The sequence below is a fragment of the Zalophus californianus genome, chromosome 8 (genome assembly GCF_009762305.2).
Source record: "Zalophus californianus isolate mZalCal1 chromosome 8, mZalCal1.pri.v2, whole genome shotgun sequence".
Taxonomy (NCBI): domain Eukaryota; kingdom Metazoa; phylum Chordata; class Mammalia; order Carnivora; family Otariidae; genus Zalophus; species Zalophus californianus.
The window spans coordinates 64,524,557-64,548,148 of record NC_045602.1 but is presented as its reverse complement, the minus strand read 5'-3'; the positions used below and the strand labels follow the sequence as shown (position 1 = coordinate 64,548,148).

Below are 23,592 nucleotides of genomic sequence, written 5' to 3'. Positions count from 1 at the left end.
ACATATTCTCTCCTTATTTAGGCAAGAGATAACAAACACTTGGCACATTTGCCATGTCTCTCTCTTCTAATATCCAAAAGAATGAGAGCTAATCAATCATAGCACTGTATACCCCTGAACTTGGCTAATAATCTCACATTCTTCACCGAATTCCAAGCAGCTTCCAGCAGTTGATAGGCATTGGCATGTAAGATGAAAACTTTGCCATTCTTTTCCATTTCAGACTGATGACGTAGATTTGGCTGTCTGCTTGGCTCTTTATTTCAGTTTTGCTATCTCTTGGTCTAGTTTCTCTGTTTCACTTGCTGCAGCTCAATATCCTTTCCCTTCCAGACTCCTGCTATACTCTTCATCAAGTGAATTTCAGTAGCCATGCTCCTCTTTCCCAGTTACCTAAAGTTCTAATCAAAGAACTGGTAGCCACTATACATATCTCCCAGAAGAAACAAAACATTATAGTTAAAAAACATCATTTTCATCACCTCATGTTGTGAATATTTTATCAATAAAATGAAAAAGGAAAAGATTCCATGAATTTAGCATGAGAGTAAAAATAAGAGTGAATATCAAAGCTAATCAAAAGAGAAAATGGTTGAGGCCAGCATAATGAAAAGACATGTAAGAATCTTAAGTGTATATTACTAAGTGAAAGCAGCCAATCTTAAGAGGCTACATACTGTAGGATTCCAATTATAGGACAGTTTGAAAAAGGCAAAACTAAGGAGACAGTAAAAAGATCAAGGCCTGCCAGAGGTCAGTGAAGAGGAAGAGGTAAGTAGGAGGAACACTGAGGATTTTTAGAGCAGGGCAACTATTTTGTATGATACTTTAATGGTGGATTCAGAGTGAACCTTAATGTAAACTATGGATTTTGAGTGATAATGATCTATCAATGTAGGCTTATCAATTGTAACAGATGTACTGTTCTTATGGGGTATACTGGTATATGGTATATGTGAGGGAGGCTATGCATGTTTGCAGTTAGGAGGCATATGGGAACTCTCTGTACTTTTTGCTCAGTTTTTCTGGCAATCTAGAACTGCTCTAAAAAGTGCAGCCTATTTAAAAGAAATAATAAAATATAACCAGTTTGTATTGCTATACCTAGGAAGACTAGCATAGTTACAGTGATCATACTTTTAGAAATGATTATCTAGACCTATAGCTTATCAAAGGGTTCTTTCCTCATTTGTGAACTCATTTATGGGCAAAGAATAAACATTAGGTTACATTATTCCCAACCTAAGAAGCCATTTATATAGAAATGAGTACTATTTCATAAAATCTTTTCATAAAATATCAGTTAACACAAAATTTACATTATTATTTTTTAATTCATATGCTATATATATTGGCAGATTGTCTTATTGTTATCTGAGGAATTCAACTGGTCCAGAATTATTTGTGCTTATTTTCTTCAATTTATATTTCTACTTTAGTTGGATTTCCTAGAGAGACTCTACAGTCTCAATGGCCATGTCCTTTCTGATTCATCCCAACTCTTTTAGTTAATTAAATATAGACTTTAAATTTTCATATTTGTATTTGGTAGTTAAAGCAAAATCATATTTTTCATTATCAGTGAGATGGATTTTCATGATAATGAATACAATATTTAAATACTTTCTGTTATCTTTGATCTATAGATGCATTCTTAGACTTAATTGGCTACCAAGTTCTCATCAGTAAAGACATTATAAATATTTTAATGTGGTAGTATACAAAGGCCACTTTGGAAAAGACATAACATTTCATTCATATCATTCAATTAGGAATTTCTCCTCTACACACCTACCCCAAATCCATCCAAGATGATTAATAATTAAAGATTAGGTTTTATCTCCTAAACATTAGCGTCTTCTCTTGTGTATTCTGTGGGCCTCAGATGTTAATAGATATTATATGAAAATATTTTGTCATCAAATATATCTAAGAAATGCTGAGTAAGTAAGTTTCTTTTTTGCAGGATTTTTCAGATCCTTTTATTTGCTAATGTGCAAAATGAATCTCTAAGCCAAAGTAGTGTGGTGTATTTTACCATAGGGTCATTTTTCTTTTTGAAAGAATATCCTGCCGGATGAGTGTACCATGGGATGCATTTTGTAAACTGTTGATCTGAGCATTCAGACAATTAATGCAGATGCCACTTAAATGTTTCACCATTTCTAAGTTATAATGGATTATCTTTGACAATTTTCCATCTGTAATTCTGAATAGCAAAATCTCAGGGAAATTTTCTTCTTCTAAATCTTAATACAGGTAGAAAAGTTCCCAAGTCACTTTCTTACTGATTTTTTCTGAACTTCTGTAAATCATGAATCATAGTAGAAACCTGGCTTATGAAACATAACATATGTTGTATACATATGCCCAGGAGTTGGCATTCTTAACTGACAAAAAATAAACTCACAAAAGGTGGAAGGTTATTAGTATTCTCTCAGTAAGAGGCTATTTGTTTCAGAAATGTTGTCCAATTTACCATAATTGGTTTGCCCTGTTCTACAAAAGGAGAATTTTAGCGTCTTCAACAATACCCTAAAAGCTTGAAAAATGCATACCATAATTTTTACCTGGAAGAATAGCAGATGCATTGTTTTTTTTTTTTAATATTTATTTATTTATTTTTAGAGAGAGTAAGAGTGGGAGCAGGGCTATGGGCAAAGGGAGAGGGAGAGAATCCCAAGCAGACTCCCCACTGAACGCAAAGCCCACAGCACAGCTCCATCCCACAACCCTGAGATCATGACCCCAGCAGAAATCAAGAGTCACATGTTCAACCAGCTGAGCCACCCAGGCACCCTGCAGATGTGTTATTAATAATATTATGGGAAACTCTAATGTTTCCCACTATAAACTTCAGAAAAGGGATTCTGAAGTTAAGCTATTAAAATCTACCCCAAAAGTGATGTGATCAGATATCATTTGTGAGAGGGAAATAAGGTTTTAGATGGAAGGAAAATAGGAATTTAATCACTACCTTAAGAGAGAATATTTTAAGTGAATATTTTGTTTTTGTTGATATATTATAAAAATTCCAAGATAAAATTTTACCTCTTCTTAAAAAATGGGTTAAATATCCTAACTACCCACTAAATGTTTTATGTTATACTTGTCTCTTATCACAACTTGATACAGAATAAACACTGGAGCATTTAAACACCTAATTAATATATATATTTTACTCTTGCTCTAATCTATCACCTTAATGAATGATATTCATAGTTCCAGAGTTTGCCAATGGAATGAGTACATAGTGCTAGAATATGTTTGAGAGAAGGAAAGTGAAATAAAAGTAATCTGAAGGAAAGAGTTCTGTAACTGTACATTTGTATTCATGCATACAGATAGTCTCTTTCTACTTATGTTTTATAGAAACATTACAAAATAAGAATGAAACTGAATGAAAAGACCACTCTGGGTAATTTTTTTTTTTAGCTTGCAAATGACTTGAGAAGAGTAATATATCTTCCACTTAAATATCAATTAAACACAATTGAACCACCTGCATGTATGAGTTATTAGGCTTTGAAATATATGTATGTTATCCCATTTAACCCTATGTTGAGTAGTTATAATATTCCTTTTAAAGACTAGAAAACTAAAGACAAGAGATATTCAATAAATTTCCCTTGTTTTATAGCTATATAAAATACCACTTTTTTTGGACAGCTGTGGTAGATGAATCCTCATGGCTAGCATTTTTTTTTTTTTTTTTTTTTTGCTTCCAGAATCCCTTTTTTCTCTATAGCACACTTTTCAATTATACTGTAATGTAGTTGGAGTAAAAAGACAAATCATTTATTTCTTCATCAAGCACTAATTATTCCCCAAAAGCTTAGCATTGTTTTGGGTAATTTTGGGGAATTGCAAATGAAGACAATGGTGACCTATTTCTGTAGGTCAAATAGGTACCTATTCTACCAGCAATGCCCAACTGCCTTTGATAATTTCCTATTGATTGTTTCCCAAAATGTTAAAAAATCCATCCCACCTCTCTTTTGCAGTTTTGGTGACAGTGACAAAGAACGGTACGTAATTAGTCAGTGGCTAACTGTTATAATGACTCCCAGCTCTTGTGGCTTAACACAATATAATACAAATTCATTTCTTACTTGTGGCAGTGTGCAAAGCAAGTTGGAGGGGATTGTGGGGAGAGAGGCGCATGGGAGACACTCTGCTTCAGTCACGCAGGATCTCAGTGTCTCTCTATTTGTGGTATTATGGTCTATACATGATCTGTAAAACTGAGGAGAAAGGATGATGCAAAAAAAGATTTTTCTGGGGCTAATTTTCATCCGTGTACCATTTGTTGGACTGTAATTGCATGGCCCTGATATAAAGGCATAGGGGTTGGAAAATGTATATTAGCTGTGTTCCCAGTAGGAAAATAGAATGATTCTGTAAATACAAAAAATTGTCTTTGCCCCAAGTACTTTTGCCCCCTTGTTAATTTAAGAGGTTTGATTAACAGAAAGTAAACCTAAAATGCAGATCAAAAATTAGTGTTCTAGGGTGTATGTGGGCATGGAGAAATCTTGGGCTTTTCATCTGTAAAAAATCCATATACTCAATTTTCTTCTCTCATATCCCCATGTCGACTGATACTTCATTTCTTACAGAATCTGAGCAGAGGTGGAGAGAATTTGCATTTATGTTTGGCCTCCCACAGTTCCCTGGAATGCACTTCAAGACTGAGGTTTGTAAGTATTCAGGGATCCTCTCAACTCTGTCTTAGGGAAAGTGATAGATGTATCCATTGATGCTGTCTCTTTTTCATTTACTCACTGAGTTTTTAAAAAATATGTTTGATGTCTACTATGTACTAAGCATTAAGGCTGAAGGGGTGTGTGTGTGTGTGTGTGTGTGTGTGTGTGTGTGTGTGTGTGTGTGTGTGTGTGTGTGTACACAAACAGTGGTCAAAATGGACATGGCCCGTGCCCTCTTGGAACTTACAGCTTAGTTAATGGGGCACAGAGAGGGGCTATATTAAAGCTGACATGAAAGGAGAATACTTCTAAAAGCTGATACATATTATGAAGGAAATTACTGAGGTCTCTGCAGTATATTACAAGAGGGTTTATCCAAATCTTGGATGACTTTGGAGAGCCGAAGAGTAAGTGAGAGTTAACTAGGAAAGTGGGAAAGGGGTCCTGAGCAGAGGACATACTCTCCCCACTCCCATTCCCAATACAAATGACTTGGGTGCCTCCACTTACCACTTTCTGTGAGACCACAGACTCTGCAGCAGCAATCATGTAGATTATCTACCAGTGTCACAGAATAGAGAAAATCATGTGAACCTTCTCTGGAGTCTCCAAAGAGAGAAAAAACTAATCACTGTTGATGAATAGGAATCTTTTTTTCTCCTATGAGTATAACACATTTACTTTCTTGATCTGGAAGTTAAACCCTGTTTAGATTGGGCTTCCCTGTGGACTTTCTGACCATGTAAATCTTCTAGTATCCCTTTTCTGTTCACTCCTAAATAGAACTTTTTGCACATTTTACAAGAAATGATATGAATAAGACATCAATATAGTTCTATTAATGTTTAACTAGGAAATAATTCTAGAAATAAATGGTGTAGGTGTTCATTGAAGTGTCATAAAATGCTTCAAACAATGAAGAAGGAAGTGAGTTCTGGAGTAAGTGCATCGATCCTATGGTAGTCAAGGCCAACACTTTACAGATAGGAAAGGAAAATTGTAATTATGTTTCAGGAAAGCTGTAGCCAGTTGGTGTGGAGCTGGCTAATCATGATGCCAACTAGAAGTTAAGAATTGATTAGTGATTTGAAGAATTGCTTTTAATTTTTGTTTTATTTGTAGAAAATTAAAAATTTATATCCTTCAAGCAATGATTAACCTGATTACAGGTATTAATAGCCAAAATACCATATTGATTTTATTTCCAGCTCTGAGCTATAAGAATGTAATTTTCTAGCAGGCTTATAAAATTCAAGCAACAGTTGAAATTATAATGGACACTAATGACATGTAATCAAGGCTGAGCCTTTTAGCTAAATAAACAATTTTAATTCGTGTTTGAAGTGTAAACAGAATGTAATTCATGAATTTTATTTGTTCCCTACTTAGATACTAGCTGACATTTTGTCTTTATCCTGGCCATTAGTATGGTGAAAATGTTTCTAATTTTTTTTTGTTATGAAGGGATCTTTCTTTTAAAATCACTCATAACTCATTGAAATATTTTATTTGACAGGAAAACTGCAACTCGAATACCAAGCAATGTTTTTAAAACCTTCAAAGTAAAAGATAAAACAGTGTTCCATTCAGCAAATATAATATCAAGCCCAGAGATTAGAAAATTCACTTCACCCACTGTGTTTTGGGGTAGAGCATGAATAACCCATCAACCAAGGGCTTTAGGAAACATATTTTCCTCTAGAGTGAGTGACTGTCATTTTGTATCACAATATATTAGAATCTTTCCTGTATCCATGACACCAGATGAACTTCCTTGGTTGTACCAAATATCAAGAATTTGATTCACTATCCTTCTGAGGAATTCTACATAAATATGACTCTTTATGTTGTAAATAACAAAACACTCTATTCATGGTGGCATAAACAATAGTTATTTTATTGGCTCACATTACTGAACCATCCAGGGATAAAACATCAGATTTAACTTCTTTTTAAAAAAATTTTTTTTTAATTTAAGTTCAATTAGCCAACCTGTTTGCAAGGCAGAGACCCCATTTCTCTGTGTTCTTTCCTCCCAGGAGTGCTGGCTTTGTTCTGTGGGGGGTTTCTCTCAAAGTAGCAAGATGACTACTGCTAGTTTGAGGGCAACATGATTTTGTGTTTATATTCACTGGAAGAAAAAGGGGGTTTCTTTCACTCAAACATAATAAGTGCTATGTGGACCAAATTAAGAAACTGCCATGAATTTAGGCTTGGATTTATTATTTGTCCATAAAGTAGTAAACTCTTATGAGGAGTAATTGGGTCACCTTGAGTTCTGGGTAATTGGTTCTTACATGGAAAGAGATGATGGAAGGTCAAGAATGCACACATATTGTCTAACAAGTGCTTCTTTTTCCAACTAGTCCTGAATCTGATGCATTCTTTTCTTATAATATTATTGCTAGACTTCTGCCCATAATATTGAAAGTCATTTTACTATAAATCCTAAACTGGATAGAGCCCCAGAATGAATCTGGTATTCACTAACCTTTACTAACTTTACTAATTTGCAAGGTACACAGTTTGCATAGTTTTTCAGATTGAAAAATTACATAATAACCACAAATGTACATCTTTCCTCTTAATAAGGTAAGGGAATTTTAATGGAAATCAGGCCTTAAATGAAACTTTGGAAATTTTTAAAATCGTATGTTCTTGTTCCTCAGGGGATAGGAGAGGGAGGAACAAAGAGAATTTGATCATTGGAAAGCAAATGTCCTAGTTTTAAAGTGGTATAAGATTCTCATCATATTTTTGGAATTACATTTTTTTCTTGCCTTGTAAAAAAAAAAACAGAAGGTTTTTAAAATTTTTATGCATTTTTAAACTTTCGTATTGTAGGTGTGCTGGAAACAAATCTTCAGTGGCATTTAAAAGCATATTAAAGTTTATGAAAACTACTAAAATTATAGAGTTTAATCCTGTTTAAGATTCTGCCACACATGAAGAACAAGGGAGATGTGAAAGGAAAATGTGTCTTCTGGCAAACAAAATGGGATGAGGTGGGGGGTTCGGGAACAAAACAATTATGAGCATTAATGTGCTCTTACCCTAAAGATCACAGACATTTCCTAAAGTAGTAACATTTTACAAGGATTACAGGAAAGTCCAGAAAAGCAGACATTCCCTGGAGTTTAGTTACTCACATATGACATGACTTTTTCCTTTGTAGACTCCAAGTGTATGTATACACAGAGAATTTAAACTACCCACCTCTATCGTTACTTCCTTATCATATGGACAAATATATAAAATATTAATATTCAAAGTGTTCTGGGATGTTGAAAACATGCAGTATTACCAATTGTTAGTGTGACCCTAACTTTATGCAGCATTTCCTGGGAATAATTTAGTACATATAAAGGTCTTAAAATGTATGTACCCATCAGTTCTACTTCCAGAGATTTGTGCTGAAGTAATAATTGGACAAGTGTGAAAAACATAGGAAAGATATTCAACAAGGCATAGCTTATAAGCATGAAGGAATGAAAATGACCCATATAACAAAGTATTATTTACAGTTAAGTGATAATATAAATCAATATTTATTGGAATAGAAAGGTGCTAAATGTTTTATCTACATTGATGAATAAATTTAATGCGATTTCCAATAAAAAGGTCAACAAAAAATAAAAGTATAAGGTAAGCTAAAATATTGGAAAATTAATAATAATTAGAGGGTGCTAATACTGCCACACATAAATATAGGAAAGCAAAAGGGAGGAAAGAGAAAAAAGAAGGAAGGAAGGAGGGAGGAAGTGAAGGAAGGGAACAAAAAGGAGACACAACATTGAAGGATTTCAGTTTCCTATTGCTGCATAACAAACTACCCTGAAATTTAAAGGCTTAAATCCACAATCATTTATTATGGCTCTTGAGTCATGATGATGGACTAATCTCAGTTGGGTTGTCTGGTTCTAGGATTATTTAGACTGACCTCATCTGAGGCAGATGGGTTCACTGGGCCTGTTTCACCTGATACTCTCCTCCTTCTGCGACTAGTGGGCTTGTGGCAATGACAAAGTACAATGAAACAGAAACACAGGATTCCTTTTGAAGCCAAGACTCCCAATTGCTATTTCATAACTTGCACTACTTACTATTAGCCAAAACAAGTCATAAATCTGTTCAGATTTAAAGAATGAGGAGGTAATATAGGAATGACAGAATTATTGGGGGAAGGGCATGGATAAAGTGTGAAGAACTGGGGGCATGAATACAATCTATGAAAACACCCATGTAACAAATTACATACTTTTGTAATGTGTAAAGGGTTCTTACACGTCAAAGATTAATAATTCAAAAGAAAAAATGTGCAAAAAAGAAAATGCAGTTCATTCAAACAGGAACACAATAGTCTTATAAACATAAATGTCATTAATAAACTTCAACTTCATTTATAATTAAAATAATGCTTATTAAGGTAATGAGATACTTCCTCTTATATCCAAGAGACTGTCAAAGTTTAAAATTTTGGTAGTAGATTATGTTGGCCAGGGTGTGAAGGTACACAAACATTCCCATTCCCTCTTGGTAGAAACCTAGTTATTAAGGCCTCATTGGAAGATAATTTGGTAATATCCATTATAATATGAAATACATGTGTTTTTTTAAACAACAGTTTTACTTCTAAGAATATATGTATGTATCTGAATAATATATGTGAATAAATATGTGAAGAATATTAATTGTAATTATAAAATACTCAACACAACTCAAATATCATCAAAATAAGTATGCTTTTTCATACTTTATGCTTACATAAATTATGATGCATTCATTTACTAGTATACCTTGCAAACATCCAGAGTGAAGTAAATCTATAAGCTGTCTTTTGTAGGTTTTTGTTGTTTTTAAAAATAATTTTAATTTGAATAATACAAGATGTCTGAAGTTGGAAACAGTTTCCTTTTTATTATATACCTGCTTATACTGTTGATATTTTACAATGTATTATTCAAAACGACCTTGAGAAGCAAAATGTGCATAGCATATTTCTTAGTAAAGCAGTGAGTGAACAAAACACCATTTAAGTATCATCCTTTTTCCATAGAATTATACACATAAAGACACACGCATATAGAAAAGACTGGAAAGTTGTGCACTAAATTATTAAAACTAGTTTTAATGGGATATCAGGTAATATTTACAATTATTTCTATATATCATTTTGTTTTTATTTTATTTTTAAGAAGCATGTAGTATCTTTCTTGTGAAAAGCTACTTTTATTTTTCTAAATCACATCTTTTGAATCTGAATCTACAAATGGGTACCTTTGAATATATTGCCTTAACTATCATTTAACAAATTTTGAGTTCTTTGACCACTCTGTATCAAAGTATTCTGAATATTGCAACTGCATCCAGGGTAAGAGGCTAATATTCTAGTAAAGGAGCTAGATAATGCATAAAAAATAAGGAAATGAATGAGTAATATAATTTCAAATACTGGTTAATACCTTTAAACTTTAAAGAAATAACTCAGTTTGCTTCCTGCTCAGAGGAGTTCCATTCTGCCTTGACCCAAAGTTTTGAGATAAATCTGTGATTCTCCTAGCCATTTGCGCATACTCTTCTAACATACTTTTTATTCATTGACTATCTACTTTATGAAAGGCATTGTGCTAGATGCTAGGGATATGATATTAAATGAAAAATGTCTTACCTTATGGTGCTTATAGTCCTTAATGTAGTAGGCTATTTTTTCTGTTATATTTATTTTTCTCAAAATAAGAATTTGACCTGATCATGGTTCTTAAATTGGGGGAATCAAGAGTATTTAAGCACAGTTTGGTATTTTTATCAAAGTACACATGGCGGACTTATATCTTATTACTGCAGTCTACTGCATTCACACCATTCTTTTGGGTCTATATTTATAGGAGCAGAATGTGTGGGTGGTATATGTGCTTTAAACACACCTTAGGTGGCTGTGGTATATCTCTCTAATTGGGAACCAATTAGTTTGATCATCAATATGGTCAATTCCAGCTTGAAAATGAGACATTGCTTTAGCTTATTTAGTCAGCCAATGGAGAAAAAAGTACAAAATTTATATCTATATCTCTGTTGGAATATAAATAATTCCTGTGAAAATACTAGTTGGAATTACTCCCCCAAGAATTGTCTGGCATGATTCTTTATGTTTAGAAATGATGTTACTGACTACTAGCAGCAAATGTGACTTCAAAGTCAGTGAGCAAAGGGAGCATAAATATCTCCTTGAATATAAATCATAATGCCAAAACAACTTACTGAGTCAAGAGTCAATGGGAAGACGAGTCAGCTTCATCATTTGTGTCATGAAGTTGAAGCCACCAGTTGAGTTATTGGTTCATTGTTGGAAGTGCAGTTTTGATGACAAGTGTGGGCAGCTGTGGAGTTTCACTTTTCCAGAAAAAACCGAGAGGGAGGGGAAGAGCATTGTACTAACAGCATCTCTCTAATTTCATGGGTTATTGTCAGTATCTCTGTACACACTGAACATTTATTGTGTGTCCAGTGTTGAACTCAGTCCTTTGCTCCTTTTTCTTTGCTTGAATTCCAGGGCACACGAAATATTAGGAGAGTAATGACCTGGAAGATGTCTGGGACCCTGAAAACTTTGTCTAGCTAACTCTAATTCCAGAATACTCATCTTTGGACTTTTATTTAAGAGAGAAATATATTTCTATTTGTTAATATGGTGTTATTCAAATTTTCTTTCATATATAGCCATACTAAATCCGCACTGATAGAAGTGACCATACATGTACATAAAGTAAGCATGACAGGCAAGTTTTAGGTTGTAAATCTAATTAGCATTCTTACAGATTCTCTTCTGATCTAACAGAGGCTCTCAAATTTTATAGTTAAATTTTAAAAAATCCATACACATTCATCAATGATTAAAGCAATAGCAAAAGTATTTGCATGCGGAGGTGAGACTGAAGAGATAAAATAGAAATAGAAAGATCTATAGCACTTTATTATAGTAATAATAATAAAAATAGGAACAGTAATTCTAACATTAAAATTTTTAAGCAAAATATTCACAATTGAGTAATAACATTTAAATATTTATGTCACTAAAATGCAACAATGCAGAGTTGCAATAGTATATTGGTAATGTTTGATTTATGAATGATTTTACATTTAAAAATTTTATTGAGATATATTTGACGTTCAGCATTGTGTAAATTTAAGGCATACAGCATATTGATTTAATGCATTTCTATTGTACTATGTCATTATAGCATTAGCTAACACATCTATCAAGTCACATAATTATTTCTTCTAGTGTTGGGAACAATTAAGATTCTGGTACCTTACCAAGTTTAATGTTTATAATACAGTTTTGTTGTCTGTAATCACTGTAGTGTGTATTAGGTCTCCAGGAATTATTTATCTACCAGTTGCAAATGATTTGTGAATGATTTTAGTGGTGGATTAGAGAAGGGGTGGTTCTACCTAATGTTGTTTGTCACCCTTGGATGACTACTACTCGGTCACCTTTTTTTTTAAAGATTTTATTTATTTATTTGAGAGAGAGAATGAGATAGAGAGAGCATGAGAGAGGGGAAGGTCAGAGGGAGAAGCCGACTCACTGCTGAGCAGGGAGCCCGATGCGGGACTCGATCCTGGGACTCCAGGATCATGACCTGAGCCGAAGGCAGTCGCTTAACCAACTGAGCCACCCAGGCGCCCTTGGTCACCTTTCTAATAGTATGGCCCTGGTTGTCTACTACGTGTTTTAATGTATTGTGATTAATTTCTTTGGACGGAGATGTATATAGAGTAAAACAAAGAACCCTGTCATTGAGATGGGATGAGATCTTGCAGGGACTTGAGACTGTTAGTCAAATGTGGAAGTGTCTGTTATTCTGATGCACAACTTTTCTAAGCATTTTGAAGAGGATGATAAAGGTCAAAGTATGTGGCCAAGAGTCGTTGACAGGAGAGACACCATTTGATTAATGAGATATGATGTATAGTTGATTGATTTTAGAGCACATTTGGTGTTTTTTACAAATGATCCATCTTAATTTTGGGTATATTATCAATATATTCAGCAAATGTCACTGATGATGCCTATCACAACAGACATGTTTTTCTATGAAAAGGCTAATTTTCCCCATAATTCATCATTTGTGTTTAGTTCAAACCCAGTTCTATGGAGCTTCCCATAAATATTGATCTTGAAAAAAATAGAGGAGAAAGCTGTTTTACTACTATCCTTTGTTAATATTAAATCTAAATACTGCTATATAGTAATGGTGCTTCATTGAATCTATCGCATACAGTGTTAAGTTATAAGTTATGTTTTCTGCCTATCTGTGGGCTTGCTTTTGGACTTTTTTTTTTTCTGTTCCACAGATCAGTCCTTGCATCTGTACTCTAGTAAGTTAATATAGCATGATATGTAATTCTTATTATCTCATAAGAAAAGGACCCCACTAGCTTTTCTTCCTCTTAAATACATTGGTTCTTTTAGGGACTTGGATTTCCCACATAAGTTATACAACCAGCTTCTTAAATTCCTCCTCCAGAAGTGATTTTTTGTAAAGTTTAGAATTATGAATTTGTAGATCAATTTTTGATGAATTGGTACCTTTGTGATTTTAAATCTTCTAATCCTCAAACAAAATACATGCAGGTATTGATTTAGGTGTTCTTTAATAGTTTTCAATAAAATGTAATCATTTGGTCTATAAAGTCCTTGTGGGGTTTTTTTTCAGATTTTTTCTGGAAATATATTTGTATTTTATTATTTATATATTATTTATATATTATATGTTTTATTTATATTTTAGCTGCTAAAGTTATATTTATCTGTTCCTAGTGTAGAGAAATATAATTATGTTTGTATTTTGTTTTTGTATTCAAAATCTGCTAATCTCTCTTACTAATACTAACAATATATCTGTAAAATTTTAAGGGGCAACTATGATGAGCAGGTATTGCAAAATCCGGTCTGTGGACCAAATCTGGCCTCTCTTTTTTTGTAAATAAAGTTTTATTGATACACAACCATGCTTATTTGTTTATGTATTATGTATGGCTCCTTCAATGATACAGTTTTGAATAGCTATAGCGGAGGTCACACAGACAACAAAATATTTACTATCTTGTTCTTTGCATAACATGTTTGCTAACCTCTGATGTAGACAATCATATCCACCTTCCCCCAAGAAATACCCACAAAATTTTATTTTTTCTTTATAATCCTTATAGTTTTTAATTATTATTCTTAATAAAATGGTAGTGTTTCTATTATGATATTGAATAAAAATATTCATAGTGGGTAACCTTGTCTTGTTCCTGCACTATATAGAATTGCTTTCACCATTTTGCCACCAAATATACTATAACTGCTTAAATCAGCCTAAATTCCCTTTTATTTCTAATTTGCTAGGAGTTTTTATTCTGAATGAATATTGAATTTTGACCAATGCCTTTCTGCATATATATTGACATGGTCATATATTAATTATACTTTTAATGGTGTAATGTGGTGATTTATAGTAATCAATATTGTAATGTAAGTCAAAATTGCATACCTGCTGTAAAGTCAGTTGGTCATATTGTATTACCTATTTCAGAAAAAAAACAGAAAAGTGGATTTGGTTTTATAATTTTTTGGAGATAGGAGTGAGATTGTTCTTTAATTTTCCTTTTCTGTATTGTCCTTCAGTGGATTTTGCTATTAAGTTATAATAGTTGTATCAAATGTTTAAGATTAGAATTACTGCCTTTATGCATGTTTGTTAAAATTCACTGTTTGGGACTGGAGTTTTTATTTAGGATAAGATGTTTTAACTACATTTACGATAATTCTAGTGAATGTAGAACTACTCAGGTTTTCTATTACCTTTCTAAAATTTTTTATTTTATTGTGGTAAGAAGACTTAATATGAAATCTGCTCTCTTAATAAATTTTTAAGTGTATAATACAGTAATGTTGCATATAGATACAATGTGGTACAGCACATCTCTAAAACTTACTCATTTTGCTGAACTGAAACTTCATGCCCATTAATTAGTAATTCTCCGTTTACCCTTACCCCCAACCCCTGACAACCAGCATTCCACTTTTTTGAGTCTATGAATTTGACTGTTTTAGATACCCCATATAAGTGGAATTATGCAGTATTTGTCTTTCTGTGATCATGTGTATATCTTCCTTGGAGAAATGTCTATTCAAGTCCTTAGCCCACTTTTTAACTGTGTTATTTAGATGCTCAGATGATTGACTTCAGGATTTTATCTTTAATATGAAGTAAATTTAATTTGAATTATTACTATAGTTGTAACCCACCATTTTAGTATATAATATTTGTATTATTTTTCAATTCTTAATTTTCCTTGTCTTACTGTCAATTTTGGTTTGTGTATTTTGAGACCATATCTTTAAATAAATACATATTATAGTACTTCTCTATTTCTGGTGAATTAAAATGTTGATCATTCTAAATTACCTTCTTTTATCTCTAGTAATGATTTTTTTCCCTTGTATCTATTTTGTCTGGTATTAATATAGTCATACTTCTATCTTTCCATCAAGCCAATTTTCAGTTACTGTTTCTTGGTATATCTTTTTTCCATCTCTACATTCTAACATTCTGTATCTTTATGTGATAGATAATGATCTAAAATTTTAAATATGACATTTACTCCATTTTATTTTTTAATATTAATTGATATATGTAAATTTAAACCTACCATTTATTGTGCTTCTTTTCCTACTTTATATTTATTTTTCTTCATTTTTGCCTTTATTTGAACTGGTTGTGATTTCTTTTTCATTTATTTTTCCCCTCTTTACTAGTTTGGAAGCCATGGATAGTTTCTTTACTTCCAGTGTTTACAATGGAGAAATTTTACAACACACATCTTTAATTTATCAGAATCTAATGCCATATGATTATTGGTACCTTAACTCTTTTTATGGAAAATGCAAGGAACTTAGAAGATTTAATTATTTTTAACCTCCTGCTGACATGTGCTTTGGTTTTTGTGCATTCATTCACCTAAATGTATGTATGGGTATGCATATTTACCCCCCACACATTGTTTTATAAACAAATGTTTATTTATATTTATCTACATATTTACCATTGATTTTCTCATCTTTCCTTCTTCCTTCTTTAAGCTTTTATCTGATATCGTATTACCTTCAGCCTAAAGTACATGTTTTAGAATTTTTTTTAGTATGTGTCTGCTGTCTGAAATTCTTCCACTTTTTGTAGCATTACTTATCTTCATTCTTTAAAAGTATTTTGAGGTCTACAGAATTATGATTTGACAGTTACTCTCTTTCAAGCCATTTACAATGTCATTCCATTATCTGTAGGATTCCAATATTAGAGTTAAGAAGCCTGCTGTCATCTTTTACTCTTTTTAGATTCTCCTTTTTTTCTTTCTTTCTTTTTTTAAATAGCTTTCCTATGATGTTTGTAGAGATGAATTCCTTTTAAATTAAATTTACTTGAATGTTGAATCTTTGAATTGATTAATTTTATTTGTTTTGCAAATTCCTTAGATATAATCTCTTCAAGCATTCCATTTGCTTCATCTCTTCTCATGTTCAATTAAAAAGATGTTTGATAGTCCTATTTTATTCTGTCTCCTATTTCTAAGTTTTAACTTTTAATCTCTTCATATTCATTGTAAATAGTTTCTGATCTATTTCTCAGTTTACCACTTTCCTATCCACTATGTTTAATAGAGGATTAAACTTGTCCATGGAATTCTGTTCATTTTTTTCCTAATCTGTTGTCTGTTTTTCAAATTAAATTGGGCAAATTATATACTTATCTGTCCTCAAGTTTACCGAGTTTATCCTCTTTCATTTCTACTCTACTATTGAACCAATTCAGTGAGTTTTTTATTAAAGTTACTGTATTTTTCAGTTCTGTATTTCCAGTTTGGTTCTTTTTGAAGAAATAATGACTTTACATTTTAGAATAGATTTAGATTTATAGAAAAATTATGAAAATAGCATTGAGAGATTCTATATGTCCCATATTTAGTTTCCCCTTTTATTAATATCATAAGTTAATATGGTACATTTTGAAAAATTAATAGACCAATATTGATACATTATTATTAACTAGATTCCAGAACTCATTTAGAATTTTTTTAGTCTATCTCATTTCATTATTCTGTTCCAGAATTCCATCTATGGCACTGCTCTATTTGTTGCTCAGATTTTTCTAGTTTTGTACATTAGAAGCTTTGTCAATTGTCTTCCGTGTCCTAATGACATATTCTCATCATTGAATTATTTTAAGTACTTTACTATTTACTAAAAGATTAGCTTCATGCTCAGTCCTGCTAGACACCACCCAGCAGCTGACTCTCTGATTGGACCTAATGAAACCATGAACCATGGCAGGGTGTGTGTGTGTGTGTGTGTGCACGTGCACATGCAGTTTTTCCATTGGTGTTTCAGTGGAGTATAGGTAGTATTCCCAAAAAACGTTTTCTGCTATTTTGAAGACTAGGATGATGTTGCCCAAGTAGTTATACAGAAAAGTGTTTTTTGACATGAGACAATGGACCTTATTTGCCAAAATTTGATGGTTTTACTAAGAAAAATATGCCTCATCAAATTTATGAGCTGAAAACTACTGTTGCTCTATAGAAATAGAAAACGCTACAAAAAAGATTATTATTATTATTAACATATAATGTATTATTTGTTTCAGGAATGTATTATTTGTTTCAGGAGTACAGGTCTGTTATTCATCAGTGTTACACCATACACGGTGCTCACCACAACACATACCCTCCCCAATGTCCATCACCCAGCCACTGCATCCCCCCCACCCCCATCCCTCCAGCAACCCTGTTTGTTTCCTGAGATTAAGAGTCTCTTATGTTTTGTCTCCCATTCTGGTTTCATCTTGTTTCATTTTTTCCTCTCTTCCCTTATGATCCTCTGCTTGTTTCATAAATTCTGACTGACATATTTTGCTATGCATAATACCCTCTAGTTCCATCCATATTTTTGCAAATGGCAAGATTTCATTTTTTGATGGCTGTGTAATATTCCATTGTGTGTGTGTGTGTGTGTGTGTGTGTGTGTGTGTGTGTGTGTATACCACATCTTCTTTATCCATTCATCTGTCGATGGACATCTGGGCTCTTTCCATAGTTTGGCTATTGTGGACATTGCTACTATAAACATTGGGGTGCATGTGCTCCTAGGGTCACTACATTTGTATCTTTGGAGTAAATACCCAGTAGTGCAATTGCTGGGTTGTGGGGTAACTCTATTTTCAACTTTAGAGGAACCTCCATACTGTTTTCCAGAGTGGCTGCACCAGTTTGCATTCCCACCAACAGTGCAGGAGGGTTCCCCTTTCTCTGCATCCTTGCCAAAATCTGTCATTTCCTGACTTGTTAATTTTAGCCATTCTGACTGGTAGGAGGTAGTATCTCATTGTGGTTTTGATTTGTATTTCTCTGATGCTGAGTGATGTTGAGCATTTTTTCATGTGTCTGCTGGCCATTTGGATGTCTTCTTTGCAGAAATGTCTGTTCATGTCTTCTGCCTATTTCTTGATTGGACTATTTGTTCTTTGGGTCTCCAAACCCAGCAGATCCATCTGCACCGCTCCTCCAGGGGAGGAAAGGGAGTCTTCCCGGATCTGCCGCTTGTTGGGTCCCTGCTGGAAGAGTAGTGGCCTGACTGTGTGGCAGATCACAGTTTATGGCAACCCTGAGTTGAGAGCCCACTCCTCGAGTCCATCTCTGCAGCCAGCTTCCCTGCTCTGATACCTGGGAGCTCTGCCACACTGAGGCACCCCTGGTCTTTCTGTGAACCCTAGGGTCCTGAGACCACACTGTCCCACGCGGGTTCCACCCCCCGCTTATCCATGGAGCTATGTCCCTCAGCAGAGCTGACTTCTAAAAGTTCCGATTTTGTGCTCTGGGGCTCTATCACTTGCCGGTAGTGGCTGACAGAGGTCCCCTCCCCTGCCGTCTATCATCCCAATATCACCTTGAATTCACTTCTCCACACGTCCTACCTTCCAGAAAGTGGTCGCTTTTCTGTTCAGAGAATTATTCTTTTCTTTGATCTCCTGTTGAGTTCGTGAGTGTTCAGAATGGTTTGATCCGTATCCAGCTGAATTCCTGAGACCAGACGAAATCCAGGTCTCCTACTCCTCCACCATCTTGCTCCTGTGGCAGTTTTTCTAAGGTAATTTTGGGGACAGATATTTGATCATTTCTTTTTTTTTTTTTTAAAGATTTTATTTATTTATTTGAGAGAGAGAATGAGAGAGAGCACGAGAGGGAAGAGGGTCAGAGGGAGAAGCAGACTCCCCGCTGAGCAGGGAGCCTGATGCGGGACTCGATCCCGGGACTCCAAGATCATGACCTGAGCCGAAGGCAGTCGCTTAACCAACTGAGCCACCCAGGCGCCCCAGATATTTGATCATTTCTAATCTGTTGTTGATATGATGCTGAACTTTTGTTTCTATAAATTGACTTGTAATCCTTTATTTTACCCTTTAAGCTTGGTGTTTGAAATTGGTTTCTCTGGCATGTGGTGTTTGAAATTGGTCTCTCTGGCATGCAGTCTTGGCTCCCTGTGGATTCATCTGGGAATTTTATTTTCTGACTTTTCCTCTTCAGATCACCTTGGATCTACACTTTATCCTAGTTTCTAGCCCCAATCCCAGTCCACCTATTTGAACAGTCAGTACTTTCTCTTTTTTTGAAGATTTATTTATTTATTTGAGAGAGAGAGAGAGAAAGAGAGCAGGAGGAGAGGCAGAGGGAGGGGGAGAGAATCCTCAAGCAGACTCCCCGCTGAGCATGGAGCCAGATGTGAGGCTTGATCCCAGGACCCTGAGACCGTGACCTGAGCCAAAATCAAGAGTCAGATGCTCAACTGACTAAGCCACATGGGTGCCCCTGAACAGTCAATATTTTCAAATGAAGCAGAGGCACTGTAATTTAACTAATAAAAAACAGTTATTTGATTTGCAAACTTCAAGAATGGATGACAGCAATTGAGAATTAGTGTTAGAATCTGACTTTAAGTGGTTTAAGTAAGGAATTCAAGCAAGGAATTGAATATGGGGCGTATTGGCTGATTTCAAAATTTTATCTGTGAAGATACAAAGAGAAAGTGGTAGCTAAAAGACTGTTTTTTCCTAATTGTGATTCAGCTTATGATGACTGTATGCAGAAAGAGGAAATTCCAGAAATGGAATATTATATGACTCTGGAATAATAAAGGATAATGGATAGACTCAGGTTACAGAGATAATGGCCCTGGCTAAGATACTAAGAACAGTCGGAAATGTTCATCTTTAATGGAAAGAAAGACACCTACTCCTCTGCAATGACGGGAAGAGAGGTTGGGTGAGCTGCAAATTTAGCTAAATCTCTAAGTAGAAAGGGAAAAAATAGTTTTTTTTTTTTTTTATGGCCCTCCTTTCCTTTGTGAAATAAAACTCTTCCAAGAGTAAACTGTGTAACAGGAAGTAGAAGGGTTGAAAAGACCGAAATATTTGGAATAGGTTTGGAGAAGAATCACAGAAGTCTAGGGTTTAGATACAGAAGTAAACCCAGGAGAGAGATGTTAGAATCAAAGAAGAGGGAAGGGTCATGAACTCCATATCACAATCAATTAAGAGAGTGGGTATGGGGGAACCAAGAGAATGAAAGAGCTGAAGGAACAGGAGATTATAGTAGAATGTGCAACTCTTGTGCTTGGAATTTTTAGACATGAAGCTATCTCAGATGATGACCAGGTCAAAAGACTGATCATGGTTCCTAAAATAGACAATGGATGACAGTTCCTGAAATCAAGTAGCTCCAGTGTAGAATGGGTCCTGTTGAAATTATCAGGTGACAATGACATTTGGGCTTATGGGGAGCCATTGAGATGGATGTTTTAAGCTTTGCTAAATGTGAGGAGCCAGGAAGTCTGCAGATAATGCAGGCAAGAATGCATACAGAATAGTAGAGACACATGCTATGTGCCTAAAAAAAGGAGTGAATAGTGCATAATAGTGGAGTGAAATGGTCAAAAGTGACTGAGGAAATATTTGAAGATCTGAGTCTTTTCTACCAGCTTTTGTACTTAAGGGATGCACAGATCAGCCTAGAATTTGTTGCTGTCTCCTTGGTCTGAGATTAATTTTGAGAACATTTTATTAAGTGGGTATTTCAAATTCCTCCACAGTATGAGATATGAAGAAGTTCGAAAATCTTAAATAAATGGCAGATTATCAGTATGTAAGTGATTGCTAGTACAAAAATTGAGAAATTGAGCAAAAGTATATGCAGATCAACTCTTATGCTGGTATAGATCTGAGGAAGATCCATCTTTATTAAAGTGAATGATGACTGAAATCATAGGAATTGGATTGGCATTTATAAATGACTAGATCTTAAAAGAAGAAAAATATTGATAACAAATGATGGGGGCTTATTATGCAAACAAAGGATGGGATTTGTCAATAAGACTGAAAGAAAATTTTAGAGCTATCATGTCATGATATAAACAAATTCTTGTCTCCGTGAAACAAACCATGTTTACATAAGTGGATAAAAATGTAAAAGTTTATCTTGCTGTATGCTAAGACTTATGCACTTTATTGTATACAAAGTATGCCTCATTTTATTTTATTTTAAAGATTTATTTATGAGAGAGAGAGAGCACCTGAGCAAGGGGAAGGGCAGAGGGAGAGAGGGAGAGAGAGAATCTCAAGTAAACTCCCCGCTGAGTGCAGAACCTGACATGGGGCTCCATCTCACAACCCCGAGATCATGACCTGAGCTGAATTCAAGAGTCAGTCACCCTACTGACTACGCCACCCAGGTGCCCCTGCCTCATTTTAAAAATAAGGAAAAAAAAAACTTAATGAGTTAAGGAGACAAAAATATGAGAATTCAGCCTGATATGTAATGGAAACTCAGTAAAAGAAGAAAAGACTACAAAAAAACCCAAACAAATATAAAATAGAAGAATTTAGAACTAGACTAAAAGGGAAAAAAAACAGCAATATAGATACTACTTGCTGTGGACTAAATACTTGTGTCCCCCCAAAATTCATATGTTGAAATACTAATCCCTAATGTGAAGGTATTTGGACTTGGGGCCTTTGGGAGTTAATTAGGTCATGAGGGTGGAGCCCTTATGAAAGGGATTAATGCCTTTATAAGAAGCACATTTTCAAATATACTTCAATTTTTTTTTTTTTTTAAAGCACAAAGAGCTTGCTTCCTCTTTCTCCGCTTTTTGCCATGTGAGGATACGGTGAGGATACAGACACCTGCAAGCCAGGAAGCAGGCTCTTACCAGACATGGTATCTGCCTGCACCCTGACCTTGGATTTCCCCCCCTTCAGAACTTTGAGAAATAAATATTTGTCATTTAAGGCACTCAATCATGGCATATTTGTTATAGCAGCCTGAAATGACTAAGACAGTACTAAGAATGAAATCCATGGTGTAGATAATAAACATGAAAATCAATGGTAGAATTCAAGGGAGAAGATTTGGAAGTCATGGGAGAGAGATGACTGATAAAAAGAACACTGTAGAGATTCATTGTATTAGAGGTATTTTCAAAGAAGAAGCTGGAACAAGTTGAATGTAGTGATAATATATGGCTTAAAAATAAAAGAGAAGGAAAAAACTTTCTGAAGGGAAAATCAAAATCTTTGGATTCAAAATTTTCACTGTTTCCAGGCATAATCAATACAAAGAGAACTAATGTTTAGACAAATCTTGGTTACACTTTTGAATTTCAAAAGCAAAGTAAAATCTTACATACGTAAGAGTTCTCCTCGATCTGCCATTTCACTTAACTTGGTACCAGGTGACAGTGAAGCAGCACAGAGTTGTGGAGGTTGATGTTTGACCCAAGTCTTGTATTTTCAACCAGATGGTAGCACATTATTGGAAACACAGGCTAAGAAATACTTCTCAAATACAACAAAGTTCTGGAAATCTGTAACATAACTTTTGAAGATACATGACTCATAACTTCAAGATAAAGTTTAGTTGTAGTCCAGGTGAATTAAAATTAAAATACCAAAGGGTGCCTGGGTGGCTCAGTTGGTTAAGTGTCTGACTCTTGATTTCGTCTTAGGTCATGAGGATTGTGAGATTGAGCACCCCCACTCCTCCCCCACCACATCCGGTACAAAGCCTGCTAAAGATTCTCTCTCTCCCTCACACACACACTCTCTCTAAAAAAAAAAAAAAAAAAAAGTAATGGCCAATATTGGATCAAATCAAACATATATAATTAAACCAATTTTATATAAATATTGAAAGTATGAAACCTAGCAGAGTTGTAGCAATTGCATAATAATGTAAAAGACATTATCCCTTTCCCCTAAGAAAAGACAAATGTATCTAACAGTGATAATGGTGAATTCTTTCCCATTATTTATCTCAAATATTTTTATATCTTAATGAAAATTTACATTTGCAGAACATTCCCATTAGTGCTATATTTTAATGTATTCAGTAATATACAACTATATGTGAGACATAGTACTTTAAATGTCAGGGAAGAAACTGATACTACCCTCCACCACCAAACACACATCGTATATTTCTCTTTTTAAGGATCAGATGATTTACATTTTACATGCTCTGTTACCAATATAAAATGATGGAAAACTCCCCAATTCTTTTAAAAATTGTTTTATAGCATTCATAGTGAAAACCAAAAGAGTTAATAACAAGAATAAAAACAAAACAGCAGTAGAGATCAGTCTTACAAAGAGAGATATAAAATCTTAAATATAATGTTACTCATATTCTGCATCATAGTAAAAAATAAAAATGGTGCAGTATAGTAATTGCATCTATATCAAGTGGCCCTAAGATTTTATAAAAACACAAAATAAAGGTTTTTCATCTA

The 23,592-nt window shown here is 34.2% G+C and overlaps 1 long non-coding RNA gene across 4 annotated transcripts in view; it reads left to right on the top strand.

Moving 5' to 3' along the window:
- LOC113938078 overlaps nucleotides 1-23,592 on the top strand; it is a 428,734-nt gene that overhangs the window by 100,051 nt on the left and 305,091 nt on the right. For 2 of the 4 annotated variants that reach the window (XR_004820261.1, XR_004820262.1), the window contains exon 2: nucleotides 4,620-4,696. This is a non-coding gene — a long non-coding RNA (uncharacterized LOC113938078). Of the gene's footprint in view, nucleotides 1-4,619; nucleotides 4,701-23,592 lie in introns of all 4 variants that reach the window. The other 2 variants (XR_004820260.1, XR_004820263.1) reach the window with 1 other exon arrangement.